This window comes from Protopterus annectens, chromosome 2.part0, assembly GCF_019279795.1.
Source record: "Protopterus annectens isolate FY-2018-M chromosome 2.part0, PAN1.0, whole genome shotgun sequence".
Lineage (NCBI taxonomy): Eukaryota > Metazoa > Chordata > Ceratodontiformes > Protopteridae > Protopterus > Protopterus annectens.
The window spans coordinates 1,361,790,216-1,361,814,661 of record NC_056728.1 but is presented as its reverse complement, the minus strand read 5'-3'; positions in this window follow the sequence as shown (position 1 = coordinate 1,361,814,661).

The following is a 24,446-nucleotide window of genomic DNA, read 5'->3' as shown; positions in this document are numbered from 1 at the left end:
GCTACTTGTTCAGTAACTTGTTGATTAAGTTAGTACTACTTGTTCAGTAACTCGTTGATTAAGTTAGGGCAGAATGCTTTAAGTGGTGATGTAGGAACATACCAGGATGCAGTGATGAAGGTACATTAAAGTGCTGCATCATCCTAAAACATTCTGAAAAAATTTAAATTGCTGCATGGAGAGAGGCAAAGCTGACTGCAAAGGTGTATACTTAATGCAGGATACTGAATTTTTCTATAATCATAAGAAATGGAGGCCAGAGCAATAATAAAGAATTCATCAGCAGTTTATAAAAGCTGATGCTCAGACTGTACTTGGATGAAATTAGATTTATCCCAGAGTAACAGATACTGAAATATATGGCAAAGCAAGTTCTCTTTGAAGATGCTGTTCATTTCAGGTGAGTGGTAGCTGCAAAGAAATGTAGCCTCATAAACTATGACTCTTCACATGTCTGCAGTATGTCAATTGCAAGCACTGGTGATGAGGAGGCACTCAGCCCTGATATCCTAGGTGACCCCTGGCTCGACTAGTCACTCGGGTGTTTGAGGGCATAGGCAGGGAGGATGGGTGAACTCATCTGGAGGGAGAGGGCAGAACCAGCTGCACACATTATCAGAATCCCTCAGGGTAGGGGCAGTAGTGTAATACAGTAGCCTGGGAGTGGGAGTTAGGCCAAAGAAGTCACTGGTCAGTGGTCACCTTCAGATCAAGTATGTGAAAGCCTGCACCCCCAAAGACAGAGGGTATTGCGGGCCAGCATGATGATACGGTTCACTCATCCCCCTCTAAAACTGCTATCCTTGCAAAATGGATCAAAACATCCTTATGGCTGCCTGAATTCTGCTCCCCTGGACAACTCTTGTCTTGTTTTCAAGTGGAATCCCCAGAGTGAACAATAAATATAACAGCACTGTCACTGAAGGGGAGGCTTGATGGTCAGCAGGCACAGGAGTTCAAATAACTCACAAAAATATCTGCAACATGCAAATGGTTATTTCCAGATTTCTTCGAAAATGCTAGATCTCGTATACATTAGGTCAACATAGTTTGTTCATTTTTGTACCTACTAGATATGCTATAAACCCTATTTAATCATCCAGTTAATCATCTTCTTTCTTTCTTCACAGTCCTCACCTTTATTTTCTTAAATATGTTTGGTGTATTCTTGCATTGCATTATCATTATGACTCTAGTTCTTCAATAAAATTGTTCAGGTTTGTATGACACTTTCTCTGAAATATTTCCACATTCTTCCAGGAGCTGGCCTAAACTACTATAAATGTATTTATCTTTCTCATCCAGGGAGGGTGAGGAGTTTGGCCATTTGCCCTTGGTAATTTTTGTACCCTGGCATGACCCTTTGATTTTCAGAACTCAGAAAAAAAATTGCATAAATCTTGTACCCATGGGTGGTCTTTACATTGTGTTCCATCTGAACCCTATGATCAAACTACACAATATGGCCATTATTGGGATACATATCCTTATATAAGGTACAAGACTACTTATATCTAGTGTTATTCTTCAACCCTCTCCCTTACTTTCACTAACACTCATTGTCATGCTGATCTAGAAAGATTAGAATGCCATACCAGTATATGTCTATACCTCTTAAAATGACCCCCAGTCCACAATTAAGTCAAAGTTACAAAGGGGCTGACAGATATTCAGCCATGCATTTGACACCATGATGCAATGTAGCCTATTTATTGCACAGTGAGACAACTATTCTACGACTGTGTGCTTCTAACCTGCTCCTTTTCTTATGAAATAATTTATTCTTATGTATTAGTGAAATCAAGCTTTCTACTCTCTGATGTTCTCCTTTGAGTCTGGTAATTTCTTCTGTGTCCCTCTAGGGCAAACATACACTATGTAGAGAACATGCTGCCTTAATTCTGTGTTTCTAATTGCTGGATTGCTCAATAAATCTGTTTTGTTCTCTTCTGGGAGTGCTGTAATTTCCCTAAGGTTCTTCTTTATGAAGGTCATAGGATCATAAGATCATAGGATCATAGGAAGTTACTAGACTCCTGGCCTATGGCCCTTATAAGCTTAGCCAAGTTCTACCCTTATTTCCATGATCAGCACCTATTGCCCCTGTCCAAGAGGGAGACAGGTGGAACCCCTAAAGTGAATTTATGGTTACCCATCCAATTGTCCGAATTGCATTTGAAGAAGGCCAATGAGGTGCTCTGTTGGACATGAAGTGGGAGTCTGTTCAAATGTGTGGTAAACTCTGGGAGACAAATCTGTCCCTCCAGCAGGTTCTATTAATGTCACATACCAGGTTAAGGTCTTTAGAATGAGTAACCTGTGTACCATTTGACTTATGGGCATGCAGCATTTCCAATAAAGCAGAGTCAGAGATTGCCTTATATGCATAGCAGAGATTGCCTCTGAGTAGTCTATATGAAACAGAATAAAGTGACAGTGATTTCAGATGATTCACATAGGACAGATGGTGAAGACCTTGAATTTTCCTTGTGAGGAACCTTTGTGGTCTCTCAGATTGCTGGAGGTGCTTGGAAAGCAACATACCAAAAGGGGCATTGTACTCAGTTACTAGCCTGATGAGGGAAGAGTACAGGGAGGTTATAACTTCTTTTTTTCTGGAGGCAATGTCCTTACGTATGAGATCAGCAATACAGACTGCCCTTCTTACCACTATAGAGACATGGTGGTCAAAGGTTAAGGTTGCTGTCAACCTGTGTGCCCAGGTCTATCACCACTGAGTGCATACTTAAGATATTGCTATTGATGTGGTAGTTAGCAGGTACATCACTCTTACTGAAAGGGATGATAATACATGTTTTTCCACTGAGTTTAAGGCCACGATTTTGGCATCAATCTTTTGTTTGTGTAAGACCCTCTTGTACAATGTTGATGTCATTTGGAGATTCTATGACCACTCCCAGTTTGCAGTCATCAGGAAACTTTATCAGCCACAGACCTTTAGTCATCAATGCCATATGTTGTATTCATTGGTAAAATATCTTTAGAAAAAAACTCATGTATAGCAAGACAGTACCAGGATTGTGGATACAGAAGGTCCAAGACTGTTGAGTCCTAAATGGCTTGGAAGGCAAGGCAAGGCATAGATATTCTCACCCTCCCACAGCCCAGTGTATTATATGGTAGTGATTCTTTAAATAACTGGTACCTACGCTTCATTCAAAGTACCAGTATGTAAATCTGGGCTGTAGTTTCCTGCACGTTACTGCACAATCTGAATAGTAATGCTAAAGAGCTAGCACAACACCTCATGTCTGTATTCATTTTGCTAATGTTAAACTGGAAGGCTACACAGTATAAGAAGTGAAAAAAGGACAGTTTTGCTTATTTGTTGTCACATGGTACAACTGCAGTTTTGAAGCAATTTTTCCCTGCATGGGCACTTTGTCAGAGAACTGTAAACTGTGACTACAAAATGCATTTTTTTCTTGTTGCAAGTGGAGAAGCCAAAAATGCTTCAGAAAGTATAGTGTGCCATGTGCAAAAGTTCAACATGCCACAGGGGAAAGAAGCACCTAAAGTGATGATTTGAGTTTTATGAGATACAAAGAGAAAGAGAAAGAGTGCAACAGTGATATGGCAGAAGTTTCAGAGTTGCTGGGAGCAAAGAAAGCAGCCACTATATATTTATCCATAACCCGTTCTTCACAATGGCACACAACCTCAGAGAAAACTTTGCTTTATATATTACATAATTAATGAACCAAACCAAAGGTCTTGAATTTGGTGAGCTACATGATTTGTAATATAAAAAAACAGAAGTATGTGTGGTATTCAAACAATCAAATAATTTGGCTAAAACCCTGACTATAACTCAAATTACCTGAATTAGATTAACAGCTCAGGTACTGAAAGGGTGGGAGTTAGTGCTGATACTGGCTTTTCAGTCTTGCAGAAAGGGAGGCAGTTAGGCCCACTGAACTGCTGACACCAACATGAATGTTGATGTAAGTATTGAGTTGGTGTGGTTATATACCACACATAGATCAAGACATATGCACGTGCAAGAGTATACATGGACCTCCTAGTGCAGCACATATTATAGATTCCACTGGCAACTTGGGGAGGTTATAGGTACTTTGAAAGAAGGGACTGCATTACCACAGGACAGCCTGATATCAATGACCTGACTCTCATTTCATGATGAGAATAAATGGGATCAAAAAGCCCTTGCCCTGAGGAAGGAATTAATACATTATAGGGCTCTCATCCTGGCTGGGGAATGAATGGGTCTTGCTCTCACCCCTAAAGAGACATAAATGGAGTACTTAGGGTTCTATACCTGATGGCGATTATACAGAGGGAATAAAAAAATCTAACAAGCAAAATGCAAATTGTTAACAGAGGCAGATTTAACATTAAATTAAACAACATTTGCATGTAGAGTAAGTGGAATTACTTTGCTTCAAATAGGTTCATAGGATCATAGGAATTGCAAGGCAACTGAATCATACAAATCTTTATGCCTTCCTAGTACCTTCCCTAAGAATAAGCTCCTTCTCATGAGGAAGGTCAGCCCTGTCAGGATAAGGGTGAGTTTGTGAATACTCATCCAATCTTCTTGTTCTCATGTGAAGGAAAATAATGTGTCACAGTGCTTAATATGCAATGGGAGTCTATTCCTGGAGTGTGAGAGGTGCTGAGCAATGAGCCTATCTCTCCACCTAGTTTTGGTTATCTGTCCGTGAATATTTAGATACCTGGTTGGGGAACTTGTGGGACTATTTGTTTTATGAAGATACAGAAGGTCCAAGACCATTGAATCCCAAATGGTTCAGAAGGTAAGGCAAGGATTCTACAAGACACAATAAAAATAGACAGTGTTTCCAGACTTTCCTGATAACCTAGTGTTTTGCTCCAGTGCTCATGCTATCTGCACCATGTGGATTTGTCCTTTAGCCAATTTGCTATCCATCGTACCACATAGGGATCAGTTTATAATGCATTTCTATTACTAACGATGGACACATTGGTGATGGTGCCAAATACTTTGCTCAGGTCAGGATATGACTTGGAGACATCATGGCTGCTATAAGCAACTTGTGCTGTTCTCTCAAAGAAGTTGACAAAATTCATAAGCCAACAGCAAGATTCTTGAATTCAGCCTCAATAACAAGTAGTACTCACATATCTTTTTCTCCAACTAAAAGTAACCAGTAAAGTAATTAATGCAAAACATGTACTCTATATCAGTATATTGAATATCAAGCAATTATATCGAAAGTAACTTATCCTGGTCTTCCTGGCATCAAACTGTGTAGTTAGATCCAGTTTTACTTTATCACAAAATGAAGTTCAGGGTGTAGCTTCTCTTAGCAAATGAAAGGCTCATCATGCTAAATCACTTTATTTATAACATAGAAATAAAGCATCAAAAAGCTCAGAATAACACGAGCCAATATCAAGACAATTGAATACTGCCTCAAAACAATTAAAGCCCAAAACTCACCTGGGATTCTTCTTATTAACAGTTAATGGATGAGTTAGGAATGTGTAAAGTTATATGTGAAAGCAAAGACAATAAATTTGGTAACATATAATGAAAATGAACCATGAGAGCCATGAAAAGTATGAAAAGTGTGCTGTTAAGTTCAGAAAGAAATGTAATTATAAACCAAAGAGATGAAAACATCTTGTAACACATTGCATATGTGTAGCTATGGAAAAAGACATCATTCTGCAAAATTGTGTGGAATGCTAAAACAACCAATAGATTAAAAAAACAGCAGACAAAATACTAAAAAATATACAGTTAAAACTCATCATTTATAAACATAACAAAACTAAAACAATAACTATGATAAAGGATAATGGATTGTTTAAAATAAAGGGCTACATTTACTAAAACGGAATGGATTGACTAAATATGACAAATTACTGGGTAGGAGGCAGACTGAGAAGCCATAGTGGGCAGAGTGAGAAGCCATGCTAATAAATAATATGATCTCTCAAGTTTTGGAGGGTAAGGTCAATTATTTTTTATGTAAGTTAGATGAAACTATTTTGTTTGTCTAATTACTATACTAGCAAATTATCTGTTACTACATGTGCTAAGGGTGGGAAGATATTTCTTTTATTCTAAAACCATATGTTTTGCAATTTTAACATTAAAAAGATACAGAACAACTGAGTTATCTTGGCCCACTCAATTCTATACTTCACTGCATGTATCAAGATGACTCTTTACCTGTAGGAAAGTGAGTGGCCTTTTCTACTATTATTACACATGGTTGCTCATTACATGTAATAAAAGGATTGACCTTGTCTGCTATTAAATATGTTTACAACACAGCTTTGTATACTTATCCTTAATACTCTTTCATACATACTTTTCATAAATCTAGAGATAAAATAACCTCAAGTATCACTACTAAAATTATATTCCAATAGGAATACCCATACATACAGCAATGCAAATGTCCCACAATTAGCTGTTGCTTCATATCTTCAATAACAAGCTCTTTCATGATCATACACATGCTATAACATCAGTCAATAGAAAGACCACCTCTAATCATACTTAATGTATATGAGCATAGGGCACATTACTGGCTCTCTTGTTAACCAGTACCACTAAAAGATGCACATCTATCAAAGTAGGCCCAACTATGTTTGCCAACACTGCTCTAGCCACTGATTTTCCTATTCCAAAAAGAAAATTCCTTCTCCTAGCCCCGCCCCCCCGCCAAAAAAAAACTGTGTCTATTTTAAACCACTTCATTCTTTACAGATTGATAGTCAGACTGGTCTGGTCAGTGTCCAGCTTTACTTCAGACATTAAAATCACTGGGCAAATTGTGACTGCCATTAACTTAACCACTCAAAACACTTATTGTCCTGTTAAACATCATCATCATCCAAGTGACAGCATTGCTTTTGCATAATTAACCAAAGCTAAACCCCTGTGCTCATTAGAAACAATGTCTGAGATGCACTGAAATAAATACCAGTTATAACAATCAGTTAAATGTTCTGCAGCTACAATGTACATAAAATATGTGACTTCAACATACTTTAGAAAAAAGAATTGTCATATTTAAAATATATGCATTTTAGCTTTATTCCTATGCAGCCGAATAAATCCATGGGTACTGACTATGCCTGTTCTACTAGATCAAATGGAGTTCAGCAAATATGCATAGAATTCCACACTGACTAACCCATCCCCAACCCCACCACCCACACACACACACACACACACACACACACACACACACACACACACACACTGCAGGGATCAAGCCCCTTGCATCCCCACTCATGGGGGAGTTTTGCTCAGCCACATCATACCTACATAGACACTAAGATTACTCTCACAAGAAGAACAGAATACACTTTAAAGTACATTTGTGTCACCTTCTTTCTCCACAACTTGGTGCCCTCATATATAACAATATTTAATCATTTTGCATAAATAATGCTTCAGAGAGAGATGCGCTGAGCTAAAAGATATGACATAATTGTTTTTTCAATATTCAGTACTGTGCCAGTGGAGTGAAAATATTCTTACTCAGTGCATGGCAATGTATATTGTAGTTATGCCATCTGGTACACTGTACAGTCTGTATAGTTCGCTGAACCTCCTTCCTAAAATCAAAGTTGAGAACAAGTAAAAATGTTATTTGTAACAATGAAGGACATAAAATAAAGTTAAATGCTAAATCACCGTACATTAAACAATTCAACCATGACTACAGATCATGTCCTTCACTCTGCCACCACCTGCACCTGCAGATTGTTCCTTCTCACTTCTTGTGCCCATTGTAATTGCTCTTCTGTCTGGGCCCTATTTATGTCTCTATGTACCTGTAACCTCTGATGTAACTCAGGAATCATAACTCTGTCATGGAAGCCTTCTTTAATAATGCCCACACTTAAATGGACATGCACAATCAAACATCAAGTGTATGTGCTAGTGTAAAACGTTTTGCAAAGGTTGTCAAACAACTTAATAATTTCCTAGACAAATACCATTTATTGCACCCTGCTCCACAGGGTTTTAGACTTGTTTAGAACACTATTACACCTGTACTGCTCTCTCTCTCTATTGTGAATATGGATGCAGGATAATTGCAAGGGCTATATCCATCCATCCATCCATCCATCCATCCATCCATCCATCCATCCATCCATCTAGCCATCCATCCATCTATCCATGCATCCATCCATCCATAAGTTCAGCTGACTCCTATAGTGACAATGTGAACAGTCATTAAGATTCATATAGTTTACTAGGCAAAGAGGGGCAGAAATAGATTGCCAGACCTTTCTTTCTTCTATTACACACACACACACACACACACACACACACACACACACACACACACACACACACACGCACGCACGCATACACACACACACACACACACACACACACACACACACACACACACACACACACACACACACACACACACACACACACATCTATCTATATACATTTAAAAGTCAGCAATCTACCCACCATGTCTTTGGTATGTTAGAAAACAACGTAAATCCCAAAGAAAACTCTCATGAACACAGAAGGTGCATGAGCCGATAACATCTAAACCTAAAAAATACCTTTGCTACTGCAGGTCACCCCCTTCTTTTATATATCCTCCCTAAACTCTCCTTGGCTGATGAGATAATAAGGTCGTTTAAATATGAATTAAAAGACTGCACTATAAAAGTGAAACTAGAATCTTTTCAGTTCTGGATTTTTTTCACATTAGGAACTCTTAAAAGAACTGTCCTTCACCCTGTAATCTATTTGCCCTTTCATTGGCAACTTACCTAGAGATCTTCACAGCTTACATATCACACTTTTTGCAGCTGAATTAACTATTCATATTTCATTATAAGGATTCTACTCTAATTGAAAATAATTACTAAAAGACTTTCATTATGGAGTCGACTTTCTTTTAGCTTTTCTTTCTTTTAGGGGTCGCCACAGCAGATCATCAGTCCGCTATTGATTGGCAGTGGAGTTTTTACAGTGTCAAGTTGCCAGCCCGGTGCCCAACCTTCAGAGAAGACACACACACACACACACACACACACACACACACACACACACACACACACACACACACACACTCATGCACCTATCTGCATGTTTTTAAAGCTCACTCAACTGCAAGGAGGACATGCAGACTCATCACAGAAGGCACTCCAGCTGGGAATCGAACTGAAGAACTTCTTGCTCTGAGGTGACAACATCAACACTTTGGAGTCGACTAAGCTGACATAACATCACAGTACACAAAATCACAGTCTGTGCTGTTCAACACAACATGCCAAAATTTACTATTTTATTATTTTGACTCTCTTGATAATAATGTATGGATTTGTAAGCTAGTAAATATTTATGTTTCTGGGTCAATTAGAACATCAAGAAAAATGAACCAGCAGAAATGTTCTTCAGTTTTATTAAAATGAGTACACTCTTAAAACAAGCAAAGCTTTCAGGTTACCCCTTCCTCAGTGCACTGAGGAAAGGGTAACCTGAAAGCTTTGCTTGTTTTGTGTACTCATTTTAATAAAACTAAAGAACATTTCTGCTGGTTCATTTTTCGTGATGTTTTGTTGGACTTCTATCGGACAGGGTTCACCACAGTGAGATTCTAATATTGTGTGCTGTCTGGCTCAGTTAAACTCATTCCCTTTCCAATGAGGGAAAAAAACCTATATCAAATACTACCCAATTAAAAGTAATTCACACCTGAAGCACACTCTTCTATTCAGAAAAAGTATCCTTATCTGAAAAGTGCCTACATCAACATGTTCTCCAAATACTCACCACACACAAACAACATGCCCTAAAGTATGTTGATTGATATCAATATTGAGTACAAGACAGTTTAGTCCTTTGGAATTTTAATGCTGCACACCATAGAAAGAGCAACAGTTTTGCTTGGAGGTATAATATTAAAACTCCTTCATGAAAATTACTGTCCTGCACTAATAAATACATACTGCCATTCCTTCATATCCCAAAATGGAAGATCACGCATTCTACAATGCCTACCTTTTGTCTAAGCACACCTGTATAGGTATTCCAGAAACCAAAATATTGGTGTAACCTTTTAAAATATCTGCCCACCTCATTTATACTATTTTTTTCCTCTCTCTCTCTCTCTCTTTTGTCTTCTCCATTATATCTATGCTACTGAGTTATTTCTCAATAATTTCTTATTTGTTATTTTTAGTGCTGTGTTGCAAGATAAATCACTTATTACCATTCAGGAATTTGTTAATGAGTTTTAAAAGCCTCCCTTTTCATCTGTAACCTGATGCTTTATATAGAAAATTAGAAATACATCCTGCAAAATGTTCTTACAAATATTACCTTATTTTATATCTGTAAAATGTATTTGGTAGGCAGTTGCATTTTTTAACCATTTTATAGATTGCTTTCTGCCCCCTCTCTTTTATCTGTCTCTCTCTGTCTCAGTTTCTCTCTAGAAACCGTGATTCAGAGACATATATAGCCACAATGAGAAAGACCTCATTATCATATCATTACCACATTTCTGAACTGAAGACTAGTTCTGTCCACCCTGTCCACTAGTTTTCTCTCTACTGGACAGTGCATCACTTTAGCAAAACAACCTTACTATGCTCACAGACACACATTTTGAGACACCACTGCATACACACACATACACACTCCAAGACATTCACACACCCACAGACCCAAACACACACCCACACACACCCACACACACACACACACACACACACATATGCACACATACACACACACACACACACACACACACACACACACACACACACACACACACACACACACACACACACACACACACAGACATTCAGAAGACACATCCAAGCTTCTAATTCACTACCTATCATCCTCCCCATTGCAACAGCCTAAGTAGACACGCACTCAGATATACATTCCCATACCCTTATTCATGCCTCTACAAACACAATCCCATATACCAAGACATACTAACACACAACTACCCTATTCCCATATCTTCATTAAGCTTCCCAACACTGTGGGCACTCCCACATGAGTGAATGGGTGACTGCCCTCTTTTGATGGCATTCACTTTTTCTGCCTAGATTAAAATTTTACTCAGCCTCTGAATCCCTCAACCAAGCAAATTTGGAGCTGTGGATATTTCCAGGGAAAAGCACATGACTACATTAATGATTCTCCCAAAGTACTGCATTAACATGAGGCTTTGCCCATGAGACTACTGTCCATGCTGAAGGTCTTGCAAGGGGAATACCTCAGTAGTAGAGAGGAGTATGAATTTGAAGGACTTAGCTAGATGAGAAAAACTTTCAAGATAAGGATTCTGCATCACACTAGGCCTTTATGAATCCTAGCTTCTGTCTTTCTGTCATTCTCGTTACACACAGGACACACATATATGCCCATATATAGATAGATAGATAGATAGATGTATATATATATATATATATATATATATATATATATATATATATATATATATATATATAGCACTACATTGCACATTAGGGAGTATAAGTAATATCAAATTGCTGCTTGCAATCTCATCTTTAACAGTGTCAAATAGAATATTTTAAGAGGACTACATACCTCTCAACTGTCCAGATTTTCACAGAATGTGCAGATTTTTCATTACATTTTTGGGTTGTTCCTCATAAAATGTATGGCTTTCTGGTGAATAATTGTGGATTGATGTCAGTAACTGATGACAGGCACATGAGTTTCAGACTTCATATCCTTTGTAAAATGCAGGCTAACACAAATCCTGTTTCCTACTGACTTCCTAAACTTATAAGAGCAATAATAAAAAGCTGTCCTTATTTTTGAACCTTTGTCCCACTATTATCTCTGGCCTTTTTTCAGATGTCTTGTTGAAAGTTGTTGAGAGGCACGGCTACCATGCAGGAGCTGCATAACTGTCAAACTGGTGCTTTTGTTCCCTCGTCTCTCTAGTAAATAGTAAAAGAGAAGATGGTAAAAGCTGAGAGCTAAAATCCCTCAGGTACAGGGTTTGATTCTCTCAGCCCTAATTTACCTGCTGTGTGACATTGGGCAAGTCACTTAACCAGACAGTGTTTAGGGGAAAAATGGGGATTTGGAATAGGATCCTCAATGGTACCAGGACTGCAAGCATAGTTTCTACCTAAAATCTGTAATGTGATAAATAGTTTTACTGCATTGTCCTGCTTGCAATTCTCTCACTTTGAACTTGAAAATTATCAAACTGATGAACCGTTTTCAGCCATGACCCAGACCACAAAGGCAAGACTAAATGCAATATCTATCTATCTATCTATCTAACTATATATATATATATATATATATATATATATATATATATATATATATATATATGTATATCTATACAAAATGTTGAACATAGGTTCAGCGAACACAGAAATGTCGAAAGGCAGATGGCCGATTCCCATGCTGCTGAACATTAAATTATTGATAGTTGGTATTAACGAATGCCACTGTGCATTCGCTGATATGAGCTCGGTGTAATGAATGGAGATCGTGGTACAGTGCAGATTGGAACATTCATCCCTTTCCTTACTGTAGTGTGATCTCAGAGTTGGAATATATAGTCAGCAGGAGTTGTGGGGGGGGGGGTGCATCCTGCCACAGGGTGGAGCAGAGTGCTTGTCCTCCTGCAAAAATGTGATTTGAAGTGTAAGAGTGACACTTACCTAAGTTCCTATATGGATATCATGTTTGATATTCGGCAAAAATGTCGAAACTGAAGAATTTGCTCATCAGATTCGACAGTTTCACCTAATTAATATGCAGGGATTTGACCTTGCCATTCCATGTTCCAAATGGTATTTTTATTTTCAATTTTTGAGATTTTGATGGTAAACCATATATATATATGTGTGTGTGTGTGTGTGTGTGTGTGTGTGTGTGTGTGTGTGTGTGTGTGTGTGTGTGTGTAGAGACATATTTAATGTAACTAATCAACCAGCATATTTTTGGAAGGTGTAAAGAAACTAGAGCACTCAGACAAAATTCACAGAACTACAGGGATAACATTCAAACTCCATACAAGCAGAGACTGTTGGTCAGAAATTAACTCTGGATCTGCGAGGCTGAGATCTTCACCAGTGAGCCAGCATGTTGGCACTTTAAACAAGAAGAGTTTATCCATTTCAAAATGCCCTGCACTATCCAGTTGCCCTGATGTAAATCAAAATAGTACCTGACAAATACCTGTTACCACTATGTATAAGTACGTTTATTATCCAGATGACTCTGTGCCCCTCAATGACCTTAGTGTATTAAGAAATGTGCCAGAAGGTGACATATTAGGGAGTAGATCAGGTATCAGACAAATGCTGATGTGTGTCAGAGAACACTCACATACAATTTGCCTTGTCAATGAACAATCACTGAGAGAGGTCTAACTAGTGAAGCAGCATGTTAGTGTCTGTCCCCTGGTGCAGTGAATGCTTATTACCCATGTGCTCCGTCATCAGGCATCATGGTGGGTCTGGATTAACTTGGTCTGCCAAGCTAATTTTTTCCCTTGGCAGTGTTTACCTACTCACGGCAATGGGTCTATATTAGAACATCGACGTTTCAAAACTTTGAATGTTCTAATATCGACCCCTATTCAGCGAAAGCTGAAAACATCGTACATACAGAACAGCAATTTTTTTCCTAGGGAAAAAATTTGCTGTTCCAAAACACATACATACAACACAAGCACACCAAACAAACAGCAATCCATACACCCAAAATCTTACACCTAACCCTACACTAAACTATACACACATCACTAACTATCCACTTACCTTAACCCAAACCCTAACCATAAGGTTCGTCACTATCGCACACTCACCTCACCTGCGCCCTAACCCTAACGGATTCACTATACAATCTTGAAATACTGAAATGTCGAATTTCAGTATTTCAAGGCTGAATAGTTGAAAAACCACATACATGAAAACCCACAATAACGAACAATACAATCGTGACCATTCACACACCCACACAAATCAGGGCATAATCACACACACACACACACATACACCTACCTAACTAAACAAACATAAAAGCACACACAAACACACTTAACCTACCTATAAGCAGGGGGGCATGCCTCCCTGCACCATCCACACCCCACACACTTATATATTCTAACTCTGAAGTCGCACTAAACACACAAACACACAACAAACACCACCGCACACACTCACACACACTAAAATCCCTACCCATTATCCTCAAACACACAACACTTACCTGAAACCTCAGATAAATCCACAAACCACACCACACATCACGAGCGCGACACCACAATAGCGGTGGATTCGACATTTGCGGATTTGGCATAGTGTAGTTTCGATTAACTGCACTTTCCACTATTCGGTCTCGACATACTGAATTTCGACATTTCAGTACATCGAGATTGTCTAGTGTATTCACCCTAACTCACACCCCCCCAACCCTCATGTCCACACAATCGCACACTTACCTGACCTGTGCCCTAACCTAACTCACCTAACCTGGCCTAACCCTCATGTCCACACAATCGCATACATACCTAACCCACACCCTAACCCTAACTGACCTAACCCGCACTCAATCACACACTTACCTGAACCTTACCCTTAACTTTCCACCACAGCACTGAAAATACCGAAGTAACAGAAATGGACAACCAAATTCTTTCTCTAGGAAAAAATTTGGTTTTCTGTTGCTTCGATATTTTCAGCTTTTGCTGAATAGGGGTTGATATTAGAAAATTTGAAGTTTTGAAACTTCAATGTTCTAATATAGTCCCCTGCAATGGCAATAGTTGTGGCTCATACCATGACTTCAGGTGAATATAATGCAGCCATGCGACTGTTTGTGTGTGTGTTTGTGTGTGTGTGTGTGTGTGTGTGTGTGTGTGTGTGTGTGTGTGTGTGTGTGTGTGTGTGTGTGTGTGTGTGTATGCATGTGTGTATTTTGGGTGGTGCATGTGCTACCACAGTGCATGGGTTGTTAGGGAGAACACTAGTAGGGTCACATCTGATAACACGGTATAAGTCAGAGACATAGTGATGAGCCACTAGTGAGATGTTTTTTGTGAAGCTTTACCTTATTTCTAAATCAAAGGTTTTCTCTATCAGCTTGGGGTGACCAATTGGCATGGGTAGAAAGAATCACTTTGAATCTCAGGAAATACTTATAAACTGAACTAAATATAGCAACAATCATCCAAAATATTGTGGATATGTTATGAATCTAACTAGCTTATCTGTACAAGGAAAATATTATTACTAAGAGGGGATACATATGCACATACTCACTCAAATGTGCACTCATAGTAAATACCTATGCTTACCTACTGATTCATATGCATCATCAAAAAACTGTGGGCTCGGGCAAAGAAAAAAAAAAGGTTATGTCCTACCAAAGCAGTACATTTTTTTTTTGCATCTGTGATACCACATAGGAAATGTACCAGCTCAATATTTAAATCTTGGTATTTTTATGTTGAAAAGAACAATTTAAATATTCACCATCACACATTACAACTAGAAGATAATCAAGGAAGATAAACTACAAGATCCGAACCTAATCCTGTGCTTGGGCAGCTATTAAGTCATGGCAGAAACCATTGACCAAAGGCACAATAAATAGCTGTAACTGTCTATAAGTTCTACAGATAATAGTATTCATATAAAAAGGCAAGAGTTAATGCAGTATTTATATCATACCAGAATAACCATTTTTTAAATATTGCACTATTTCCATTGATTTAATGAAGGTTCTCATTTACAATCAGCATCTGAATATGAGGGTCTATATTACTAAAAGTAGTAAGTAAAAAATTCCCCCTAAAATGGTAGATGACCTTTAGCTGACAGCACGCAATGAAAACAGAAGCACTGCTGTTAGATGACTTTTGCATTTACTAGCTGAAACGCAGCGGGTCTGTATCACACCGTCAAACTTACACAAGTTTGATCGTTGTAATATCAAACCCTAAAGTCCGAAACCCAACAAAATTGAAAGCACAGAACAGCGATGTTTTTTTCGCAGGGGGAAAACAACTGCTGTTCTGTGACAAAAAAATAATTATCCTTAAACTTAAACTAAAGTGCCCCCCACACCCCCTCCTACTTAAATATACCAACTCCAAGATTGCACCACAGTGGAGGAAATAGCAAACCCCCGAAAACGGCCCACCGATTGTTTTCCCTGGGAAAAAACTCGATGTGCCATGGCTTCGCTATTTTCAACTTTCAGACTTTAGGGTTTGATATTACAACATTCCAACTTGTTTTAGTTTGTAGTTATAAATATAGACCCAAACATAGCAACCTACCATTCACAGAAATACATCAATCTGTGCAGTTTCCATCACCTGATAAGTTAACTACGGGGTTGGTAAGACTATTGGAAAGCCAGGACCCTTGACAGAATATTTGTATCTCATTCAAAAATCACAAGAATGTTTAGTATTTTATCTTATATGTACTGCCCACAGACACAGGTTTACTGCAGGGGCTATGGCCATTTTTTTTCAAACCACATGGTGGAATTAAGGAAAACTTTCAACCATGATTTTTTTTAAAAATATGAATATTATTGTCAAAGACTAGTTATATCCCAGGAAATCCACACTCATTGGATAAGGAGTGAGTTGCTGCATCTACATCTTCCTCAGAAATATTGCCACAAAAAAAAAAAAACACCCCCCCACACACATTTAAAATCAAGAGCAACTCCTAATCTTAAATAACTATAGATGTTAAGGAGAAAATGAAAGAGGATTATCTATAGTGACGACTCACTGAGCAAGTTACATCATATCTGTATAGATGGGTGTACAGGGCTTTGTTGAGCTGGCCTTTATCGAGTCATGGATAACTGATTACAATCCATCAAAATCTGACTCATTAAATGCAGGAAGTGAGTACAACTGGATTTATCTCTCCTGCAGGACCCATCTAAGAGCCTGTTCCTGAAGTTTGCTGAGTTTTGTTTCACTGCGTCATAGTTGATGAGCCATAACTTGATGAAATATGACTCAGTGACTATGTATATAATTGCATAGATGGTTAGGGTATCACTTCCATTTGCTAAACCGATGATGTAAGCAGCAAAAGTCCAATGAACTCAGAACTCAGCCAACTAACGAATGAGTTGATTAGAATTATACAATGACCCCCCATTAATAGGTTCATAGGTTCATAGGTAGGTACTAGGCTATCGGCCCAAGGGTCTACGTAAGCCTAGCCAACAAGGTTCCATGGCTTACGCCACCCAAGAAAGTTATTTTCCTGTGCCACTGTCGAGCTGAGACACAGAAATAATATATTCCAAAACATGCACGCTGATTGGCTAGTGTGTCTGTTGTAAATCTCACAACATACCAACTGTCATAGGAAAAAATAAACTTTAAAAATGATCAATACACGGTAGGTTCAGGTTAAGGCACTTTAATCTTGCAGCAAGGAGACAAAAACATACTAATACAGAGTTTGTCTAACTAGAATCAGGAAGTGTAGATATTTTATACATTTTCTAATAAGACATTGCCTACCAAGCTGACGTAACAGATCACAAGTTTTAACATCATTACATAGCAGCTGTTTGTCCATGATTTTCTGCTTGCTCTATCAATTTTATGAAAAACTCCCTAAGAAAAACAACGTGGCCTTGGTGACGTTAGATACAACTTCCCACTATGTTATGTTACCATTCAAGGTACTATAGCTAATTCAAGCACAAAGCAAGTACAGATTCTTCAAGCAGTCTTTTGTTTCATGTATCTCTTCTTTTCCGCAGCTGTGCATGTTCTCATAACACAAACAGAGCTGATTGTTCATATTCAATTATATTATAGAAAACAGTATTGTTCTATTCATACACTATTCATACATTTTCCTGACCTAGCAGATAATCACCTGCTTCTCAGTAGATTTCCAAAAGGCATAAACATGAATTTTGCTGTGCTAGCAAATACTAGGTCAGAGTGCATCTTGCAGTTTCAGAAAGCATACTGTGGTTTGAAAAATCATCTTATAATTTCATACAGAATTAAGCTGTACATAAAATAGAATGAAATGCGTTAACTCTTTTAGCTTCTAATAAGCATTAGACATATATAAAAATACATATTTCTCTAACACCAACGGAAAAAGGTCTGGTCACCCGGACATTTTTCCATTGGTATAAAGTGTCCAAAACCTTTTTTTTTAATAAATAAAAAAAAAAAGAAAGAAACAGAGCAACAGAGACTTTCTTTTCTCTGTTGCTTCCATTTCAAACCATTGATTTACTGGGTATGCATAAGAATGCAAGTCCCATACGCATGCGCAGTACATTAACACAAGGAAGCAGTATACCACCACCGGCGGAAGAACAGTAATGTGCTGTTATACAAAGACATATTTAAGAAAAGTAAGTATTTTTTTTCTTAAATAATATCATTGTATAATGGCAATAACCAACTCCGTGGTTGTGGTATATTGAAATTTACCCACGGTTGGCTTTATTTAATCACTCGGGCTTCGCCCTCATGATTAAACCGCACCAACCATGGATAAATCTTAATATACCACCCACCAACATCATCAGTTATTGCTTAATTAACTTTGCACTGGATCTAGCACAAATGCTGATGCACAATTACCTTGTGGCACACTGCCCTACTGCCATTTTCTGTACAACATCGCTTTATACCTGCCATGGAAGAAGCTCTCAGGTTCCCCTCTTGCTTCATCCCAGGCCTGATGAAATACCATTGCATAGTAACACACATCCTGTCATGTTGTATTCCTTAAATGCAATGTAAGATATGTTAAATCTACAGGCAGTTCTAAAATAATCAGCACAGTTTGTTTTTCAGCACTACTTCACCAGTAAAGAAAATGCACTATAAGCATTCAGCTTCGTACAGTATACATCTAAACATTTGTCATGTACAGTAAGCTGGCAATAAGCCATGTGGAAACATTATAATCTGCAAACATGCCAGTTCACTGGCTTAACACCTAAAAAAAATAATTTAACTTTTAGAACAGAAATATAACATTTGCAGCTTTTTTTTACACATCACTTATGTAGAATAATACATGTCTCTATGGTCTAGATTCTATAAAGGAAACCTGAACTTCAATGAAGTAAATTAAATCATAGTGTCAAAATTGAATTTTCATACTTCAGTTGCAAATTGATAGTATGCCTCCACATGGTATATTAGATTTTGTTGATTTAAATTAGGGATGCTTCTCCTTTTGCTAAATAACATTAGATAGGGCAAGAAAGTGTCAGGAGAAAATAGACAACATTTTAACAGTTGCGCTTTCTAAATTGCCAGGGCAAAATATCTCAAAGCTGTACTAGTTTAGTAATGGAAAATTCACTTATCAGACTCAAACTGAAAAGCTTCAGGCATTTTTCTAAACTCTTTGTTTCACTAGGGAGACTGCCACTGCAATGTATGTGGAACACTGAGAGATTATTTAACTTTATTCTAGATTTTACATTCTCGTGTTTATTTAGTATACTCTCTAAAAGATGGTGTATAAGCCTTTGCTATGATATTATAAAGGTAACAGTATACTAAACATAGCGGTCATTTATGCTAAATCAGATTAAGTTAGTATATGCAAAAAAAAAAAAATGTATATATATATATATATATATATATATATATATATATATATATATATATATATATATATATATATATATATATATATATATATATATATACATATGACCTGCTAAACATTTATTCAGCATGCAGGTACACTATTAAGTTTAGATGAGATCCTGGTAAAAAGAGTTGTGAAGTTGCCTTGGAGTGGATAACTCATATGTGTCTTTCACCTTGCAACAATTTACTTTATACACTTTTAAGAGCATAAAATCCAGAAATGTAGCAACTAAGAAGCCAGGTGATTGCAAAATTATAAGATTAAACAGCAACAAAGAAACGTGAGACCACACATAATGAAATAAAACTATTTTATTGCTTGCTGTAATAAAAACATTTTATCAATTGTAGTTTTTAAAAGACTGTTATAGAATGGACTGTATATACTATATGTTAATTAATAAAATAAAAATTGAGCATTGGTTCCTGAACTTTTTTATTTGTGAATGAATCTGTCCGTTACCAAGTGCTGCAATGTTTACCAGTTATCTTCTCTAGAGCTGCACTAACTTCCAAAGTGCATACATAAACTATGGCAATAGAAAAAAAGATTAATAACTGGGAGACTTAAATAATCATAAATTAGCCAAACTGTTTTATTAAGTGGAGCATTTGAGAAAAGCAAATCAGTCTTTTTCTAAAACTGGAGCAGTTAGCAAAGTAAACACAGTTAAATTCCAAAACTCCATTATTTTAGAAACTGTCTAATCCTCGTAAACATGAGTCCCTACATAAAATTAAAAGGAAAAATATATAAGTGTCATGCTGTTATAAATCCTAACATAACACTATGTGTAAAAATATATACATTCAACCTATATCTTTACTTACAAAATAAGGCATTTAGGAGTATGACGGACAACAGGAAATGAAACAAATATCTAGGACATAGTGACAGTCCAGCTGTAACAAACAACATATCGTGCCTTAGCCAAGTCACTATGGATGACTCAGAGCAGACAACATACCTGTTCCCACACTATCAGGAAGGTCCTTTAAGATGGAATTATCTCTATATATACCAGAAGCATTCTCCTGTATCAGCCCAAATGCAGCAATTAAGTACAGCACCACGGATGTCAGCTGGACAACCAACAAATTTAACAAATATTAACAACAAAAAAGTACAGAGCATATGATTTACACACCACATAGCTCAACATTAGAAATGAAGACAGCATTCACATTCCCTACAATATCACTGACATTTAAACACATATATTCTCTCTTTCCTCTTAACTCTCCCTCATATTGTCAACATTCCCATCCACACTCCCTTTCTTTCTCCTTTTCTATCAAATCCTGCCTCTCTCTCTCTCTCTTCTCCCCTCCACCTCTTTCATTCATATTTCCAATTGATTAGAGTAAATACCGTATATGTGAATGATAACCAAAGCCTTCCAAAAGTAAACTTATTTTGCCTCACAAGACATGCTCCATACTGGGAACTTTACTTTGACTCTTTTATGCTAAAATAATTTTAGCCTAATTTATACTGATTGATAGCTGACTTATATATTCTTTGCTAAATCATTATTTATGTATTCTCTCAATATTTTTGGAATGTATCTTAATTTCTTGGCTGAACTTGAAAATGGCTCATCAGGATTAATGTTTAACCTTGGAAAAATGGAAAGTAAAGTAATAATAATATGACAAATATCATGCAACAAATCTAAAATAAGTTATGACTGTTACAAAAATGAAAATAAATATGATGATATACTGTGAAATGCATGGATGTAATCTCAACAAATCTCTGCCGTTACATCCTATAAAATGAATACATGCAATGTAATTAAATTAATATTATCAGGCAATACAAATAAGAACTACTTCATAGTGGTCTCCAAAAATGATTTCTCCAAAACTGATTCAATACCTTTACAATGAAATGTAGACTAATATGATAAACAGAAGTAACTGCTAAATACATACATAATACAGAGTGAAATGCAATGGTACACATCTCTGCATTTGCTCTAAAAAATGCATATTACAAGAGATGTATATTGCTAAAGAAAGGGAGTGTGAATGCTCAGTTTTTCCTTAGCAATTTGCTATTAAAGAAAAACAGGTATTGATATCACTTCCAGCATTTTATTTTATTTGCTGTTGTTCACCAGGAAAATCCAAATGATCAGATTAAGCACAGCCTTTTCAGTGGAATACTGGGGAAAAAAGGAATATACATGCACAGGTTAAACAAAAAGGAAAGGCTTCAGACATGTACGAATATATCTTAAAAGGTACACATGGAATTAAAACAAATTAAGGAGGTATACATATATCAATTCAGCATGTCGTTTTAAATAGGTACAAGACGTTTAAAAAGGATATAGGAATGATGCCAGTACAAGTAGTGGTATATAAGTACGCATTATCTATCAGCAGTGTAGTTAAGCATATTATAGTACAATAGTGTTAAATGAGAGTAGATTAGTAAAGATAGGGGTATTACCCGAGGTCAGAAGGTGCAGTAAAGAATGGCATAAGAATGCAGGGCTAGACAAGGTATGAAGGTAAAGTAATATGGTAGTTTGTGAACTGAGGAAAGGAGAGCAGTAAAGGAGGAAACGTTTTATGATCAGTGAGTTATTTAAAATAGTAATAAGCACAGGCATGAGTTTGTTAGATATAGTTTCATATGTGGTTTCAGATGATTTTGAAAGGTATGGAGGTTATTATTTTGTTTTAGAGTTATAGGAATAGTGTTGCAGTGTTTGGCAAAATAGTTGGAGCACAAAGAATCTTCAGCGGTGTTGTTTGTTTTGAATGTGGCAGGAAAGAGCTTGTAAGGTATGATTTGCATGATAAAGTTGTATTAACTTTTTAAGTGAAGGACAATTGTCAGATTTGTAGATGAGATTGTGGGCAGTGGCTAATTGAGAGAGGGTCAGGTGGTTTGACAGTTCTGTCCAGTCTAGATTGTTTATGGATAGACAGTGTTAAGTCTTGCGAAGGTGAATAGTGGCAAATTTATCTACTTTATTGTGTAACTGCATCAGTTTGCTTAGTTGTGAAATTTGTTAACTGGTAAGCACTGGAGATGTATAATGGAGAGGGAGCACACACACACACACACATATATATATATAAGATATGCATGCATTTTGATACTTGTGTTAAACGACGCCTTGGTCAACATCTATTTAGTCAACACAATTTTGTCAAGTAAACAGATGGGCAATACCTGTCGACGAAAGTAGCAGATCGAATGATTCTCAGGGTTGGCTAGTTTTCCCTTTCCCTGACAACTGTGCAGTCTTTGAGTTAGTATATATAATTAGCATCCTCCATAGGGGTGCAGGTGAGGCTCGTTTCCTTCAAAATCTATGTCTTCTTTTGTTTTTTATTTAAAAGTTTTTGAATGTGCCAAGATCCATTCTTGGTGCATGTGTAGTAGCATGTCAATATGCATAACAACATGCAACAGGATCAAACCCTTCCTTTCTCCTGCAGCTAGAATAACTATTGCTCACACCCATCTAATTTCTACTCTCCTCTATGCCTCACCCATATATACTAATCTCTCTAAAAACAACCTTAATAAAATGGAAAACTCCTTCAGTAACATAGCCAGATTTGCTACAGGTAACCTTTTCAGAACCCACCACTGTTTTAATCTAAAGCAGCTAGGATGGCTTGAATTACAAAATCAGCTTAAATTCCACCAACTTACCATTGCCCACATAACCCCTATACTATCTACCCTCATTACCCCCTACAACAATCTAAAGACCTTACGTTCATCACATAAGACTTCTGGTAAATATTTGTAAGTCAAACAATAGAGCTGAAGACTCACTTTTCTCTAATGCTGTTGGAATATCCTGGAACCTTCTTCCTAGCGAACATTCCTCTTTTCCCTCTATATCACTCTTTAAAAACAAACTGAAACTTTTTCTCAGAACACACTGGTTGTGCCCCTGTACCAAACCTGACTGATCTAGCACCTTTCTTACTTGGATCTACCTGCTCTCTTCTTCTCAGTATTCTTGTTCCTTTTCTTAACAACTGACCTAGACCTTTCTAGATTTTTTTTTACTTACATCCTCTTAATTTCTTTAAGCAGACTAGTTTTTAACTCTTATACTGATTATTACAGCTCCTGCTTTTTGTTTTCCTTCTTTATGTCAACCTGTTTACCAACATATTATCTAACTCAGCTGCTATCTTTTTATATGTTGTATTGCAACTACATTTGCATTGTTTTAAGTGTATTTGTATATTTAGCACTATGATATGAACAAACGACCACTGTGATTATTCCCTGTTTTTTTTTTTCTTGCAATGTTTAACATACAAATTAATCTTTGTATAATGTGATTATATTTTTTCTTCCTCGGAGCTTATCTCCCTGGGCCTCTACTGAAAATGGACATATATCCAGTTAGACTAGCCCGGTCAACAAATGTAAAATAAAAATAAAATAAATAATATCGATCACTAATGCTACTATTAATGCTGTCTGACAAACCTAAATATATATAAATTCCAAAAAAGTGCATGAAAACTCAAAGAATAAGGTACACGGGTCAAAAACAAGTTCACCCACAAAAATATCCACTAATAGAAAATTAGGCCACAGCTGAAAAATGCAATTATTAGGCAAACCTCCAGCTCCCGTTTGAGTGTGAGTAGCAGTCTACATGAACTACAAGATGTTTGAGTTCCTGGCTTTGAGTGCTTTTTGAGTGCTTGCAGTATTCCTAAATGTGTGTGTGTGTGTGTATATATATATATATATATATATATATATATATATATATATATATA